The sequence below is a fragment of the Crinia signifera genome, chromosome 11 (assembly GCF_055691185.1).
Source record: "Crinia signifera chromosome 11, ASM5569118v1, whole genome shotgun sequence".
NCBI lineage: Eukaryota > Metazoa > Chordata > Amphibia > Anura > Myobatrachidae > Crinia > Crinia signifera.
The window spans coordinates 37,132,163-37,148,496 of record NC_139227.1 but is presented as its reverse complement, the minus strand read 5'-3'; the positions used below and the strand labels follow the sequence as shown (position 1 = coordinate 37,148,496).

At 43.2% G+C, this 16,334-nt stretch overlaps 1 protein-coding gene and 1 long non-coding RNA gene across 3 annotated transcripts in view; one reads left to right on the top strand and one right to left on the bottom strand.

Annotated features, from left to right (window-relative positions):
* The window catches only part of LOC146045911 (uncharacterized), a 318,120-nt gene that overhangs the window by 45,067 nt on the left and 256,719 nt on the right, over positions 1-16,334 (top strand). The window lies entirely within an intron of this gene.
* ZNF469 (zinc finger protein 469) overlaps positions 1-16,334 on the bottom strand; it is a 346,850-nt gene that overhangs the window by 157,348 nt on the left and 173,168 nt on the right. The window contains exon 3 of the mRNA XM_083165032.1: positions 6,221-6,319. The gene's annotated coding sequence lies outside the window, so the exon portion shown is untranslated. The remainder of the gene's footprint in view (positions 1-6,220; positions 6,320-16,334) is intronic.

The window sequence follows — 16,334 nt, the reverse complement described above, 5'->3', positions numbered from 1 at the left end:
ATCGATGTACTATCGGTGTACTTGTTCCTACAGCCAAATTTGTCTGAAGTTGCCATTTGTGAAAACGTCAAATCAGCCAAATTCGGCTGATGGTAAATTAGCCGATGTGCGGTTCCTATTCAGATTCAATGGGTACAAATGGGTGCATTCATACCCATTCTATCTTAGTACATTTCTCACTGTTGAAGGGAGATACGCAGTAGTAAGTAACCGTTGGACTTGTTGGGAAATGTGGTCAGAAGTTGTTCACTTTTGAACTGTCCAACTGATCACATAGACCCCGATGTAACCTGGAAGTGACCCAGCTGACAGATGCAGACAGGAGACTGATGATGTTCCCAGATGCCTGTTTCTGATCAGTTCTTTATACTGACAATGTTTCTGGTTTATTGGAAATGTTGTCAGTTGTTGATTTCTGATCACTTGTGTGTTGTATGTAGGGAATCTGAGGAGAATCTCAGCAGATGTGGAGATGAAGCGGACAAAGATTTGACAAATCATTAAAAAGCATAAAAATAGACATTGAAACGTTCTTGTGATTAATAGGCAACATCTGATCCCCGTACTGAGCTTTTGTTTACACTGCATCAGCCAGTGGATATGATGATATCAGAGGATGGATTATTTTGTTTCTAGGCTGAAAAGGTAGAATCTGTCACACTATTGGTGCCTCAATCCTCAGCATTTCCATATGTGGCAAGCTCAAGTGCTAAGTGCATTCTTCTCTCCAGAGCAAATCAGCCCTGTGATCTGCCTCAGGCCGGTACGTCTGCACGATTGTCTGCCTTATAGGAAGCGGGGACTGGTGGGACAGTGTGTTCTCTCCAGTGTCACTGCTCTGGACAGCGCTGACTGTTATAATCACAGCCTGGTGGATATTAGAGTACAAAACAGAGTTTAGGATCTAGTCGGATACAGAAAGGAGGCATCTGATATTAGTTACAAGACACTAGGGGAAATTTAATAGGATGAGAGATTCAGAAAGTGAGAGATTTGGTAAGAAATTTCAAATTTTTTTAAAGCGGCAATCATTTACACTGCAAAACCGGTTTAATTTTGAAGTGTAAATTATTGCCGCTTTATAAAAAAAGTGAGATTTCTTACCAAATCTCTCACTTTCTGAATCTATGGTCCTATTAAATTTCACCCTAGTTTTTATTGAATGTACTTCTCTCAATAAATGTAGGCTTCAAAAGTTTTTAGGCCATAAAACCAAGTATTCACAAGTGATAACATGCAAGGTGCATCGATTAGAATGGTCTAGCTTGTGGACTCTGATACCACCTTTATACTGCTGAGCCAGGTCGCACCCAGGATTTTGTGACAATGCTGTCTCTACCCAGAATAATTCCGTGTGGGTGATGTCAGCGGAGGTGGGTCCTTAATGTCGGCTATTTATTTGCTGTGAACGGGTCCCGGGTTAACCATTTACACTGCACCGCGAGCTGGGTTGAATCCATGCCCAACCCTAGTCAATAGCCGCTTTGAAATGCTGGCTCTATCAACCCGGGTCATTTCAACTGGGTGCATTTCCACTGCACAATATACGGGGTCGCTGAACATTTATGTGCAATAACAGTGATATTTTGGGCAGTGTAAAAGAGGTATGAGCTACAGTACCTTCATCCATCACTGCCCCAGCTTCCTCTCAACCTCCCTGTACATCTAAAGGTTATGGTCTTTTAAATCTACAGTATCTAGGTCTACAATCAAAAAGTCAGCAGGGTCCAAAGTTTGACGACGAAGGTAAACATGAGCTTTTCTGTGTTTTTACATCGACAGGTGTTTTTCATGTTTTCTTTGGTGTCTATGTTGACATAGGTCGGCATGGACAGTGTTTAAGTGTACCGCATCCCCTCGCATGGCTCGCTGCGGTCACACTGTTATAATCTAACTCTATGCACGTGGATGGTAAAGTATAAACAAGTCAGTTTTTTACAAAAAAAATATCATGGCGACCTTTTTGATTGTCTACCAATAGTTGTCGACATTTTGATTGTCTACCTAGATACTGTAAATCTAATGCCTGGATACCGTGTCTAAGCTACTGCCCCACTACAGCTTACCTACCATGTTAGTGAGTAGGATTAGGTTGCCCCCTGATTTATTACCACACTGTGTAACGTTACTGTGTACTGTGTAGGATTAGGTTGCCCCCTGATTTATTACCACACTGTGTAACGTTACTGTGTACTGTGTAGGCTAGCATGAATATCTAATCTACAGTGTTATCATTGTGAATTATCTCTCAGGATTTTCTGTTACTTCTCCTGAATTCTTAAATTTCCCTAGAGCTCTAGTGAAGGTTCCAACTATGGAATTTGCCGGTTATGTGATGCATTACCCGTGATATTAACACAGACATAATATTTGGGTACATTCTGTTCCTTTCCAGCACTTTAGAGGGTTCACAAGTTATCTCAGAAACATGTGTTGGGGTCACAGTGAACATAATGAATAGATTAGACTCTTCTTACAGTTCTCCTGTGTGTAACGGAGTCTTTAAGAGATCCAGAGGTCAGGATGCTGAGACTGGAATGGCTACAACGGCATTGCTACAACCGGTGAGTATGTGGGGTGGGCTAGTGTGTGACCGGGGAAAGCTGTGGGGGAAGGGAAGGTTATGTTAAGGCTGTGGAGAGAGAAGGTTAGGTTTAGGCATTAAGGGGGGGGGGGGGGGGTGCAGAAGGGTTAGGTTTAAGAATTAGGGTACTGGCAGAGGCAGAACTCTGGGAGGCAATAGAGTCATCTGCTGTCGGGCTCCTGCTCCCAAGGGGGCACCTCTCTTCCCCTGCAATTTCAAAAACGTTAATGCAAAGCCATTGATATCACTTCTAAGTTCTGAAATATATGGAGGGGTGGGACCAATACACGGGATGCAGTTTAAATCCCGGTGGTCGGGATCCCGGCGTTCAGAATCCCGACCGCCGAAATCCCGACAGTTTCTCCCTCCGTGGGTGTCCACGACACCCCTGGAGGGAGAATAAATTAGCATGCTGAGCGTAGCGAGGCACCGGGCCCGCAAGGGGGAGGCGATCCATGTCCCCCCCTTGTCGGGATTTCGGCGGTCGGGATTTTGAACGCCGGGATCCTGACCGCCGGGATTTCATACTGAATCCCAATACACATCTTGTGTCCGGGCAACTGGGATGAACTTCCGACACTGGGTACTGGGGTTAGGCACTAGCAGGGAGAGATAGGATCAGGCAGTGGGGTAGGGAGGATTAGGGTTAGGATGCTGTAAGGGAGGGTTAGGGGGGTAGGGAGAGGTTAAGGTTGCTACAGACACCATGTCGGGATTCTTCTAATTGGGATGCCGTGGTCAGTCTTTTGGCAGATACAGATATATATATATATATATATATATGTATATATATATATATAGACCCTGGAGATAGCTGTAGATATGGAGTGGCTTGCAGCCCTCAGCCTTTCCAGGAAAGAGCCTGCCACATTAATAGAAACAGGTTTATTTGTTCCACAATTAATGCCTTCTCTTCCTCTGAGAAACATCAAACGGTTTGATAAATTCTCCCCACTCCACCATTAACCAGCTGCAAGATATTAGATCGTTCTGTGAGACTCCCTACATCAAATAACTGGATCCACCCATTCATTGCCAGGGGAAGCTGCAGTCATCATTGTAGGACCACACTGAGATAAGCATCGCTTCTATTACTGTGACTCATTCCAGTAATGGCCGCAATTACAATCCAGGCTTTATAGTTTTTCTTTTAAATAGCAGGGATAGAGGGTATGGGTCATCGGGTCGACTATAAGAAGGCCAACAGTCATTAGGTCGACACAATTAAAAAAAGGTTGACGTGGCTTAGGTCAGTGGGGTCAAAAGGTCGCCACAGGCAATATGTCGACATGGAAAGGTTGACATGAAAACAGTTTGACACACGTTTTTCAAAAATGTTTTTAAAAAGCTACAACCAAAGCTGAATGATTCCCTATATTCTCTAAAGTGGTGGATCCCGTATCTGATCCTGAATACCCAACTTCACCTTCCCCTACTTTTAATAAACAAGCCAGCAAGTTACTGTAACATGGGAGGATACGGCTGTGTGCTCATGGATGGTTATAGAGCTGGTTGTGTTACATTGCTCTACAATGTTAACACAGTAATAATGATCTCAAACTGGTAATCCATTGATCTGTATTAGAGGACTCTAACGAGGACATGCACTGATGGAGGGAGGTAGGTTCAGGGGAAATGTTAGAAAGAATTACTTCACAGAAAGGGTAGTGGATAAGTGGAATAGCCTCCCATCAGAGGTGGTAGAGGCTAAGACAGTAGAACAATTTAAACATGCTTGGGATAGGCATATGAATATCCTTACAAAGAAATAAGGATTAAAAAGGGTTGAGTTTACCTGAAGGGTAAAAAAGGGGCAGACTAGATGGGCCAAATGGTTCTTATCTGCCGTCAAATTCTATGTTTCTATGTTTCTATTAGGATTGCTCTATGTCAGTAAGCACAGTACTCCGCGCACGCAGAGGATGAGAATGAGTGTTGTCTGCATTTAGAGGGTTATTCTGATTCACTCGGCAAGGCACAATCACTCTGTAATGGACAAAACCATGTGCACTGCAGGTGTGGTAGATGTAACATGTGCAGAGAGTTAGATTTGGGTGGGGGTGTACTTCAAACTTATATCTATATAGCAGTGTAAAAATAAAGCAGACAGTATTTACCCTGCACAGAAACAATAAAACACCCATATCTAACTCTCTCTGCACATGTTACATCTGCCCCACCTGCAGTGCATATGGTTTTGTCCATTAGAGAGTGATTGTGCCTTTCCGAGTGAATCAGAATAATCCCCTTACTGACTGGCCCCCTTTTTACTGGCCAATTATTTTATTTTATTCCATGTTATTTACCATGGTGTTTTATATGTTATTATTTTATGTTATATCACATTAAGTATTGTTATAGGCCATCCAATCTTCATGTTTTCCAATTTGCCATTCATATATAGCGCTGCTCATCTTCTCTTCTTTGCTACATATTATTATACAGGGCTAACTACCCTGTTTTTTTGTATGGCAGCTGCTAAAGAGACCACCCATACCAAGCGCCCCCAGGCATAGGTGCTGATTTATGTTTTTGCTGGTGGGTGCTCAAGCCAAAAATATAGGGGAGTGGCTTCAGGGGGAAGGGGCGTGGCCACAAAATAATACCAATTTATATGATGCAGCACAGTCTCCAATATTCAAATTACGGCAACATAGTCCCCCTATTTACACATTACGGCCAAATACATATATGCCCCCACAGTGCCAAATACATAAATGCCCCCACAGTGCCAAATACATAAATGCCCCCATAGTGCTGATACATTAATGCCCCCACAGTACCTGTGCAGGCGACGAGGGAGGGGGATTGGGACACTGGCAGGTGGGCCGCTGCTGAGCTACTCAGTCAGTGTGCACTATTTGCAGCGCCGGCGTCTGACCTCAGGCGCTGCACAGCATGCACAGAGCACGCACAAGCTGGCCCATCCCATGTCCACGTATTTCTCTACGGACGGAATACACTCTTTACACCGTCCCGCATATTGTTTCCCCGGCGATGTGGGATGATCGAATCAGCATCGAATGTGGCTGAAAGCCGTTCGATAACATTTCGATATGAATATAATAGTCAAAGACAAAGTCAGAATCACACCATGTTTACCTTACATTAGTGTTGAGACTTTATGAATTAGGGGTGGTCTAACGCTAATTTATAGGGATATTTTAGGGAGTACTATGCTGTTTTGTTCACTTAATATATTTTTAGACACTTTAGTTAATTTAGATCTTTTCAATCTGCGGTGGTTTCAATATTCACTTACTAAGACACGTTCAATTTACTGGGTGCTGTTATTATCCCTTAGTTTAAGGGGTGTTAGTAGCTACATTTGTTGAAGTTGACAAAAAAATCGAAAGGAATGCTAATCACCTATGCTTAATGACTGTTCCCTGTTCCCAGGTCCAACAACACTTGGAGATAATTCCTCTAGAGGGAAGCTTTAATGTTGTTCTCTAGGCTCTAACAAGCTGTTGACGGATTAGATAATTACTCTGTAATCCTTCATTTATTTGGATAGTAATAAAGGGTTTACACTGTACAAGTACATCATCTCCCATGATTTAGCTAAAACACATTACAAATTACTGACAAAAATGAGTAACTTTCGAGGAAAGTTGGCAAAAAACAGAAACTTACCCTGGTCACAACCTATTCACAGCCATGTCTGGGTGTCCGAGGCCAGATGTAGGGGAAGACAATTCCGAATGCGCATGCAAGTGTCTGCAGCAGAATTATCTGCAGACAGAAGGAAATAATCAGCAATACAACCTTACACTTCATGTTGCAGAATCAGCTGATCTCAGTGTGATATATAGTATTTGACATTTGCAATGTTAAGGTGGATAATAATAGTTGTGTATGTAAAAAAAAATTTACCTTGTGAATTTTATGTTAACTATTGACTTATCAAAGTTTTCAGCACACCTAAATACGGAAACCTTACTGTAGCAGAACGAGCTATGTTTAGACATTTTCATTTGTTTAAAGTTAATGTTAATGAAAATTATTGATCTCCTACAAAACCAGTGACAGTCACTTATGAAGTACAAATGCACTTCTCCAATGTGTACATACAAGGTGGGAGTCAATGTGTGCACTGCATAGATTTCTGCTGCTGTATTTCAGAATACAGTAGGGATGGCCATTGATTATAGATAATAACAAACCATTGATTGTTAATGACCAATGTCAAAAGGTTTTGCCGTCCCTAACGGTTGTGTGCCTATCGTAGGCACAGAGTCAGACCCATGATTCCCCACCCTCAGGCTCTAATATTGGTTGGCAACTTATAACATAGCTGCTTTAGCCAGTCCAGTACTGTTTTTTATGGTCAACACCCCCGTACTGGTTCTCTGATGAGATGTCCATATTTCTTAGTAGGACTCCGGCAGTGCTGCACAGTGACACAGACAGGTGGATTTCCCCGCCTCCCCAGTGACTGTCTGCAGTTTGTCTGTGCACTGAGTGGCACTCAGCGCCAGTGCATAGGAGAAAATGCAGTGTAGCTGGCACTGGCTAATTATTGTCTTATACTGTAAGTTTGTACACTTTCTATATAAAAGGGGGTTACTGTTGATTTGTAACAGCACCAGCATCCTCTATCTCCCAGTGTACATTTCCCCACGTGACCACACCCCCTTTACAAAACCAGAGTACCCGGAGAATATCCACACAAGCACAGGGAGAATATACAAACTCCACACAGTTAGGGCCATGGTGGGAATTGAACTCATGACCTCAGCGCTGTGAGGTAGTAATGCTATGCATTAAACTGACAAAACCATTGCTGTTTTGGTCCCCATCCGTTTTCTAGTTAAGTTTTGATGTCATATATACATAGGGTTGGTCATTGGGGGGGGGCTGTTTCTTTAATTTGGGGAATAAAATACAGCATCTCCTAGAGGCTCCTGCTGAATCCCCAAATCCAGGGTAATTATCAAGATTTGAATTCATTGAATGCATAGCTGCCTACCCTCCTGCATTCTGCAGGAAACTCCCTGAAATAGCAGCAATCTCCCTCTCTCCCTGATTGGTCTAGCAATCTCCCTCATTTCACCTAGCCCACATTATGTAGAAGGTAAAACATTTTGGGGGGAAAAAAGGAATGAGAGACAGATACATTTAGATGGAATCATCAGCACCATTTCCCAGCACTGGTGATAAAACACAATCCCTATGGCTACATGCATGTCTTGTGGCTATTTATATGGAACAATCCCTGACACATATCAGTGACTTTTTTTTTATCAAGTATAGTATCTCTTACTAACTGTTCTGGGGCTCATCTACATTTGGATTTAAGTAATTTTAAAAGATTCCTCTCATAAGTAGCAGTACACACCCACGCTTCTAGGTGCCATGTTCACAATCTCTCTTTACAATCTCTCCATATGTGGAACTAGACATGCCCTGTGGGTGGAGCATGAAACGCTCCCTCAATGGGGCGATGTGCAAAACTCTACCAACTATAATCTCCCTGGAAACTAGTTTTTAAAAGTAGGCAAGTATGATTGAATATCAGCATTGTCATCACAGTGGTCCCATCATAATGGACAAAAAAATGTTTATCAACTATGTAATGGAAATTAAACTTTAGATTTCTTAAATGCAAAGCACAGATATATATTTTATTTTTCAAGCCCAATTAGGTAACATTGCAGATCATCAGAGTATTGGTTGCTTGAAACTTTTAGTTTTTGACAGAATTGATGTTTTTTTATTATTATTATTTTTTATTCCTATTGCTTAAAATAAATTTATGCCAGTACGGGTGGGCCTGGCTACAAATGTACTGAACTCTGACTAAACTCGATCATTGACACATGGCGTATAAAAATGAAAATCTAATTGTTCCGTGTTATGCAACTTTTTGACTGAGCTTAAGTCAGATTCCCCCCCCCCTCCCCCCAGAGAAAAGGGATCCTATAAATAAACAGGTCCCCTATTGCCAGAGTTCATAATGCAGTTTTCTATTTCTTGGCCCACGTGACATGCCACAGAGTGTGGCACCTATTTCAGTGCACTTCAAGGAAAACTGCTTGTCCCTTATTTTCCACAGTAGAACCATAGCCGGAACCGCACATGATCCGATCCTCTGGCCAGGCTCCCCTCAAAGACATGATGTTAGCAGGGTCTAATCCTTGCCATAAAACCACAGCATTCTTGGACTTTAACTGGTAACCCGACACACAGAATATCTCAGCAGATACTGCTTCTCTGTTGCTGTGAGTCATTTTCCATACTCTCGTCCTTCCACAATCTTGTTTTTGTAGCAAACTTTAAAAATATGTCTATCAATCTGTTGGTTTACAGCAGCAGCAGCAGCAGTCTTGCCCAGATTCCCAGTTGGGTTACATAATCAGATGTGGGAGGTCGTTGAGTCCATATCACCACCACTTTAAAACAACCCAGCTGAAATAGATATTTTTAACCAAAAGTTTAAAAAAGTTACATTTATGCTCTATATATTTATTATTTTGTGTGAATTTTGTAATTTCATTCGCAATCGCTGTGAATTATATAATGGTGGCTCAGTAGACCAAACTCAAAAATGAGGAAGGAACCATCTAAAGAGAAATGTCACTATTCTATTCATAATACAAAGCCATTCCATTATTTTCTAAAGGCCTGTACACATGGGGTGATTTAGGGCTATTGTCTAAGTCAGTGATTTTCAACCTTTTACCTTGCCGCACACTAAATACGATTTTAAAATTGCCAAGGCACACCATGAGATCCCCACAGGGCAAAACACATTGGCCGCCACAGGAAAAAAAAAAAACCTATTGGCCCACATATAAAAAAAAAACATCGCCGATTCGCCATCACCCGCAGGGATAGATAGTGCATGCACTGTCTATCCTGCTAAAATCTGTGTTTTGCCTATTAGCAGAAGTTTGGCTTATAGACCCACTTTCTCGCAGCGGCAAGAACATTAGTACTGATTGAATTAAACCCTAGGGTTCCGTTACTTGAATGTATACAAGTTTATCTGACTCTGCTCTCTGGAAACCAGCATTCGCATGTTAATTTACCCCCAAACACATTGGCCCTTGCAGAATTAAAACAACCACTTTATCCCGCCCAGAAAAAAAATTGCCACATATAGGAAAAAAACAAACAAGCACGTACGTACGTACGTACGCACAAACACACACACACACACATACACACACACATTTACTCTGGCCCACATAGAAAACACTGAGCCACAGAACAAATGCACGGTGACAGGAATGTAAGCAGAGTACCTGGTCGGTGACTAGGAGATGGAGGTGTTGCGAGCTTGTTGCTGAAAGGTGTAACATACAGAGACACAATCACTACCGTAGGAAGCCATAGTCAGATGGAGAAGCTACTGTACACCTGCCATGAAAGGGCTGCTGCATGTTTCCATGGTCCATCTACAGCCTCGCCTGGCTGGAAATGCAGCATCTTAAGATGTTTCTGTTGGACGTCTCAGTCCTTGCACTTTTGGTTGCACGGATGTACACAAGGGAAGGCTAGTGTTGCAGCATTGCATGAGGATGCGGCTTGTGTGCAATGAGTCTTGTGCACTGATTTATACATGCTTAAAAGCCTTACTCACACCCCACATAAGTCAAATTCAAATGAACATATCATGCACCAGGCACATTTGCCGTCCAGATGGGACTAATATATATAAAAAAATGATTCCGTGGGCTAAATACAACAGCAAATATTAGAGTATTGTTCAAATTAGAATCGCTGTGCACTCTGGACCGCTATAGACTTTATGAAGTTCTTAGACTTTGTTGAATGTCCTGAAACTGCAGATATCTGACCTGAGGCTTAATGAATGACAAGTGCTGTAATCATATTGGTTGCTGAGACTTGGCTGGGACTACATATGAGTTGATCTAAGGCTATGGGAATTGTAGGAGGAATGTATGAGAAATATATGTCCACAGGCAATCTCAGAGCTTTATACTGCTAATATCCAGCTATTAACCCACCACCCTTAATTTGTATGTTGGCAAATGAGGGCGGTCAGTATTGGGGTTTGGCAGAATCGGCCGCAGGAATTTGCCAGCGCTATTTCACAGCTACTTTACAATTCGCTTTTACTCTTTTTAAAAAAAAAAATTGTTTGTTTTTCTTGCAAATCACTTCCATGCGGTTTGTGACTATTACTGGGCGAGAGGTATCAGTTGTGAGGTTGAGGTCCTATAGATTGGACACTTTGTCATGATGGTCAGTTAGATAGGGACATATGTATTCTGTTCCGTGCAGGTATCAGTTGGCATTGTTAAATCTGATACATGCGATACAGTAAAAGAGAAGCATGTGATCCACTCACTGACCTGCTAATAATCCTAGAGTGCTTCACTTTTATAGCATATATGTGAAATAAATTTATTGCGCTGTGATTTGCAGAGAGCCCCTAATGCATTCTGTAACTAGCCCAGTCAGACGACAGTAGCTCTGATTTATGGCACTTTTGATTGTTTTTTCCTAGTTAGGGAAACGTGACTACTTATTTCCAGCTCTGTAATTTAGCGTGAGTCACTTTAACCTATTCAGTGCGGAGTATCCCAGTCTGGCCTATCTATAGCGCAGATTTGGTGCAAATATTTATATGGAATTGTACGCTTCAAAGAGCATAAATATTTAGCAGATTCCCTCTTTTTAATATCCCACTCTCATTATGGCCAGGGCCAGATTAAGCATTACAGGTTATCCTGATGAAATTTCTGTTGAAGAAATGAAACATTGATACGCTTATACTGCTGTGTCCATCTACTTCATTTATAAGCTGCCCAGAGTTCCACACCTGTATGTGTTGTATTTGCCTTTATTTGGATGTGGGGCACCGGACCAAGGCCCTTATTCAGATTCGAGCGGTACGGCCCGCGTGCGGCCGTACCGCCGATGTTTTCCGTCTGCACATGCGCAGAGGTCAATCTGCGCATGTGCAGGCGAATTCGCCGCACATAAATTTACTACGCCGCAAAGGGGGCGTATAGGGGAGTGAGGGGCTTCATGCCCTCATTTCCCTATGTATACGCCCCGCGTTTCATGGGCGTTCCCATGCAAACGCGGGGCGTATGCATGGTAATGAGGCTATGACGCCAGTGATGGGGGCGGAAAGCTGACATCGCCGGATGTCAGCTGCCCGCCCCAATACAAGCTTTCACACGGACGATTGTCCGTGTGCTCTAAGCTTGCGTGAGCGGGGGGAGCGTGCGGCCCTGCCTTCGATGGTCATCGACCATCGAATGCAGGGGGCAGCTCCCAACATGGTGGAGGCGTACGCCCCGCCATTTTCATGCGGATCGGCAGCCGTCCGTGTACGGACGGCCGTGCCGATCCGTCTTGTAGGCGGGGATTCGTCTGGTGCGGTCGGAGCCGCATATGCGGCTCGACCGCACCAACCAGAATAAGGGCCCAAGTTAACTTGACTTTTGCACAGTGCTACAAATGTCACAATGCCACAATGCTACAAATATATATATATATATATATATATATATATATATATATATAAGTGGGTAAGATCCGACACTCCATTGTGCAAGGAGTTAACTTGCTCCTGTGCCCTCTGTATGCCTTGACAAAGGGGACGAGTGCTCCCCGAAACATTGGCCGTTGCCATACATGTCTGATGCTTTAATTTAATACACCTCTTTGTTTTGAAAGACTCAGAGTGCTGCTGCTTATTTATACCAAATGAAAAGCCTGTGTTTGTTCCTCTGTACCTTACTGTTACCTCACAGGCTCAGCACTGCCTGATTAAACCCTCCCATGACGAGGCCACTGCTGCTACTGTCCTCCATGGGCCTGAGTAGCATGTGATGAGCTCCACCAATCAAAGCTCAGCACAAGCCTCTCAGCCTCTGACCTTTTGTGCAAAGTCTTATGGGACTTAGTTAACTCCCAGTAATGCACTGCACACTTGTGCAGTCAGTGTGCCTTGGCACCATTAATCATTGTCACATTGGCAGATGCTGCAGCACTACCCCACTACCATGCACAAAACCTTTAGCGAAAAAAACCTAACTTTTTGGAAAATTACATGCCAACCACAGAGGGCCCCATAGGCACTGATCCTCTGAGCCTCCCCCCCCCCTTCATTTGGCTTTGATTATAGCCCTTCTTTCCTCCCCACTATTTAAATGAACTAGATGGATTTAATCTTCCTGAATGTTACCGAGCATTCCTAGTGCACTGACACCAGTACTTGCGATATATAACGTAAATTAAGTTGTTATAACACTCATAAAACCTTTACAGAGGTTTCCAACTTGTCTACTTGTGAATTTGAAAGTTTGTCTGCCATTGTAGTTGACAATCACGCCCCTTTCCTGTACAGTACAATGAAGCTTGAAGCCAAAATGTTAGATTATTACATTGCTGCATATTATTGATGGCTATACTGCTAAACATACAGCCAGTAGATGCTTCCTTTTATGTATTATACTTCCCAATTCTCCTAATAAGAAAATACTCGGGTCTTGTGCTTAACCCATCCAATCCATGCTGTTATGAGTCCACATCCCGGTCAGAGCTATTCAATTGCCTGACCTGTGTGCAAAGTAGCAAATGCATGTAATGAGGTACCTGATGTTATAATTGCGGTAATGTACAATTCCCTTTAGGGGATCCAAACAAGAATTAGATGTGCTGTATTATGATTGCCTGATTCCTAGTCTCAGACTACTGGCCAACGCAGGATTTTTAGAGGGGGAGTTTCCACATGTAATCCAAAAAGTACTATAGTCTGGGGGAGCGGGAACAGCCTTGAAAATGTTTAAGTTTTTATACACTGCATAAAGCATGTAATACTACAGCACAAATATTAAACAGCACAAATGGTCTATTGTATAGGCTGTTTTAAACATTTAAATAAGATTAAGTGGTCAGGAAACGGTTAAACATACGGTACTTGTTTCCTAGCACGGCCACAATCTTCTTGGTCGTGTGCCTTAACTTTAAGGCACACGATGCCCACGATGGACCCGATTTTCTTTAAAATCAGGTCCATTTTACCGTCAAATGGAAAATCGGGTCCATCGCGTCGGTCGTGTGCCTTTAATAAGGCACACGACGCGACCGACGCGATGGACCCGATTCTCCATAGGCTTCAATGTTAAAAATATTTTTAACATTGAAATCGCGTCGGTCGTGTCGGTCTTGTGCCATTATAATGGCACAAGATAAGATGGACTTGATTAAGTCCATCTTAACATAGTAATCAATGGGAAATGGGCCAATATGGGCCATTTCTCATTGTATATGGCCCCGTCATGCCCCCCCATTGTAAACGCCACCCCACTATCGACGCGAACCCGAAGCGTGGCGAGCGCAGCGAGCCCGCGAGGGGCGGCGGTGCGCGTCCTCCGACCTTTTCATTCCCCCACTATCCACGTCGGCGTGGAGTTGAGAATAGAATAGTGTGGCGAGCGCAGCGAGCCACCGAGCCCGAAGCGTGGCGAGCGCAGCGAGCCCCGCGAGGGGACGCGTATAACTTCACAGGTATACGCGTCCCCTCGCGGGGCTCGCTGCGCTCGCCACGCTTCGGGCTCGGTGGCTCGCTGCGCTCGCCACACTATTCTATTCTCAACTCCACGCCGACGTGGATAGTAGGGGAATGAAAAGGTCGGAGGACGCGCACCGCCGCCCCTCGCGGGCTCGCTGCGCTCGCCACGCTTCGGGTTGGCGTCTATCGTGGGGTGCGGTGTACGCCGTTAAATTTGGGGGGGTTGGGAATATTTTACATTGAATGCAATGTAAAATCGGGTCCCAGGGACCCGATTTACATTAAAAAAAAAAAAAAAAAAATCGGGTCCAAAATCGGTCGGTCGCGTCGATCGCATCGCATGCGACCAAATCGCATGCGATGCGATCGACCCGATTTTTCCGACACGACCACCCCGATGTAAATCGGTGTGGCCGTGCTAGGAAACAAGTACCAAACATACAATAAATACACAAACATAATATAACCAGTACTGCACTTTCTAAGCTCACAATCTCCCACCACATGGTAAGGCTCCTTTCTCTTCCTTCTGGCAGCTACTCTCTGGTCCATTGCTATGTTTGAGGGCTCAGATGCACACATACAGTCCCAGGCTCTGCTCTGTCCCTTACACTACATGATGTGGTGGCAGCTCTATTAATAATATTATGTACCAGTGCTACTGTTGTCATAATTGAAGGCACTTGCAAAGAGATGGGGGGTTTCCGGGCAACCAGAAACCCTCTCAGCGTTTGCCTATGCAGATCCTTTTGTTTGTGTAATGAATTGTTTATAAGCAACAAACAATATCCTCATTTTGCCCTTGATATTATTTAATAGGCCATTTGGGATTGATAGCTTGCAGCAGGTGACAGCAGTTGACCTTTCTATTGTACTCAATTTCTCATCTGTTTTAAAACCTTAAACTGCTGATCCTTGTTCTTATTAGATGGTTCATTTACATGCAGTCCTGGCAGCCATCCAGTCACGTATTATCTCTATTTTATTACATGTCTGCTATGTAAGATCAAACACATCTACAGATTTGGCATACTTTGCCAGCAGAATTTGTTCTGGATGGAATTATCAGGCCTGCAAAAAAAAGCAGCCAATTCAATGATAGCCAATCAGAAGCATCCAAAGCAGGAAAAGCATCTGATTGGCTGGCGGTGAAGAAGAGTATATCTATGGGAAATGGTCATCTATTAGACCACGCTTAGGTCGACAGTCATTAGGTCGACCACAGAAGGTCGACATGGGCCAAGGTCGACAGGGTTAATAGTCGACATGGGTCAAGGTCGACATGGTTCTAGGTCGACAGTCATTAGGTCGACATGAGGTTTTCACTGTTTTTTGAGCCGACGTGCCGACGGCGGTATTTCATGCCCTACCATCCACTATGGCGAGCGATGCGAGGGGCTGCGGTTCAACTCCACCTGTGTCCATGTCGACTGTGTCGACATCCGGGTAAAAAAACCAGTGAAAAACTCATGTCGACCTTGGCCCATGTCGACCTTGGCCCATGTCGACCTTCCGTGGTCGACCTAATGACTGTCGACCTAAGTGTGGTCTAACAGTTGTACCATAACCACCCTTATGGGGTATATTTACTAAAGGTTGAATTTTGGTTGTTTTGGTTTTTGTTTAGCTATTTTCTATTTCTATTTAGATTACAAGCAATCTAAAGTGATGTTGGATTTCCAGGGTAGAACATGCATTTTCTAACATTTAAATATTCATTTTAAAATCATCTGTAAATGTATGTTTAAGCCCTGGAAGCCCAACATCTATTGAGAACGATTTTAATCAATCTGAAATCTATCAAAAATCAACCTTTTGTCCCTACAATATGTCTCCTGTCTTTGACCATCGGATATTATATTGCTGTAGTATGGTGATTTTAGGGTGGTACAGTTTACAAGGATGCTGCGGAGCTTGCAAGGTTCTGTCATTTATAGAACTGGTACCATAGCTGCACTCGAATGAACTCCTCTCTTCGGTTCACAAAAAAATGCATACCACCACCCATACATACTTCAATCAATATGTACGTTTTAAAATAGTCGTATCTTTTTTTAGTTGTGTCTATAGTTTTCAGCATCTGTATATGCTAATGTTCTGCATTGTGGAAGCTTATCCTCCCCAAGTCCTAAAATATATACACCTGTATTCTTGTGACACAAAAACATACTTTATTGGTAAATATAGCAAACCTTAAACAAAAATGATATTTTTTTGGGGGAAAAGGTATGTGCACCCCACCTGCATCAG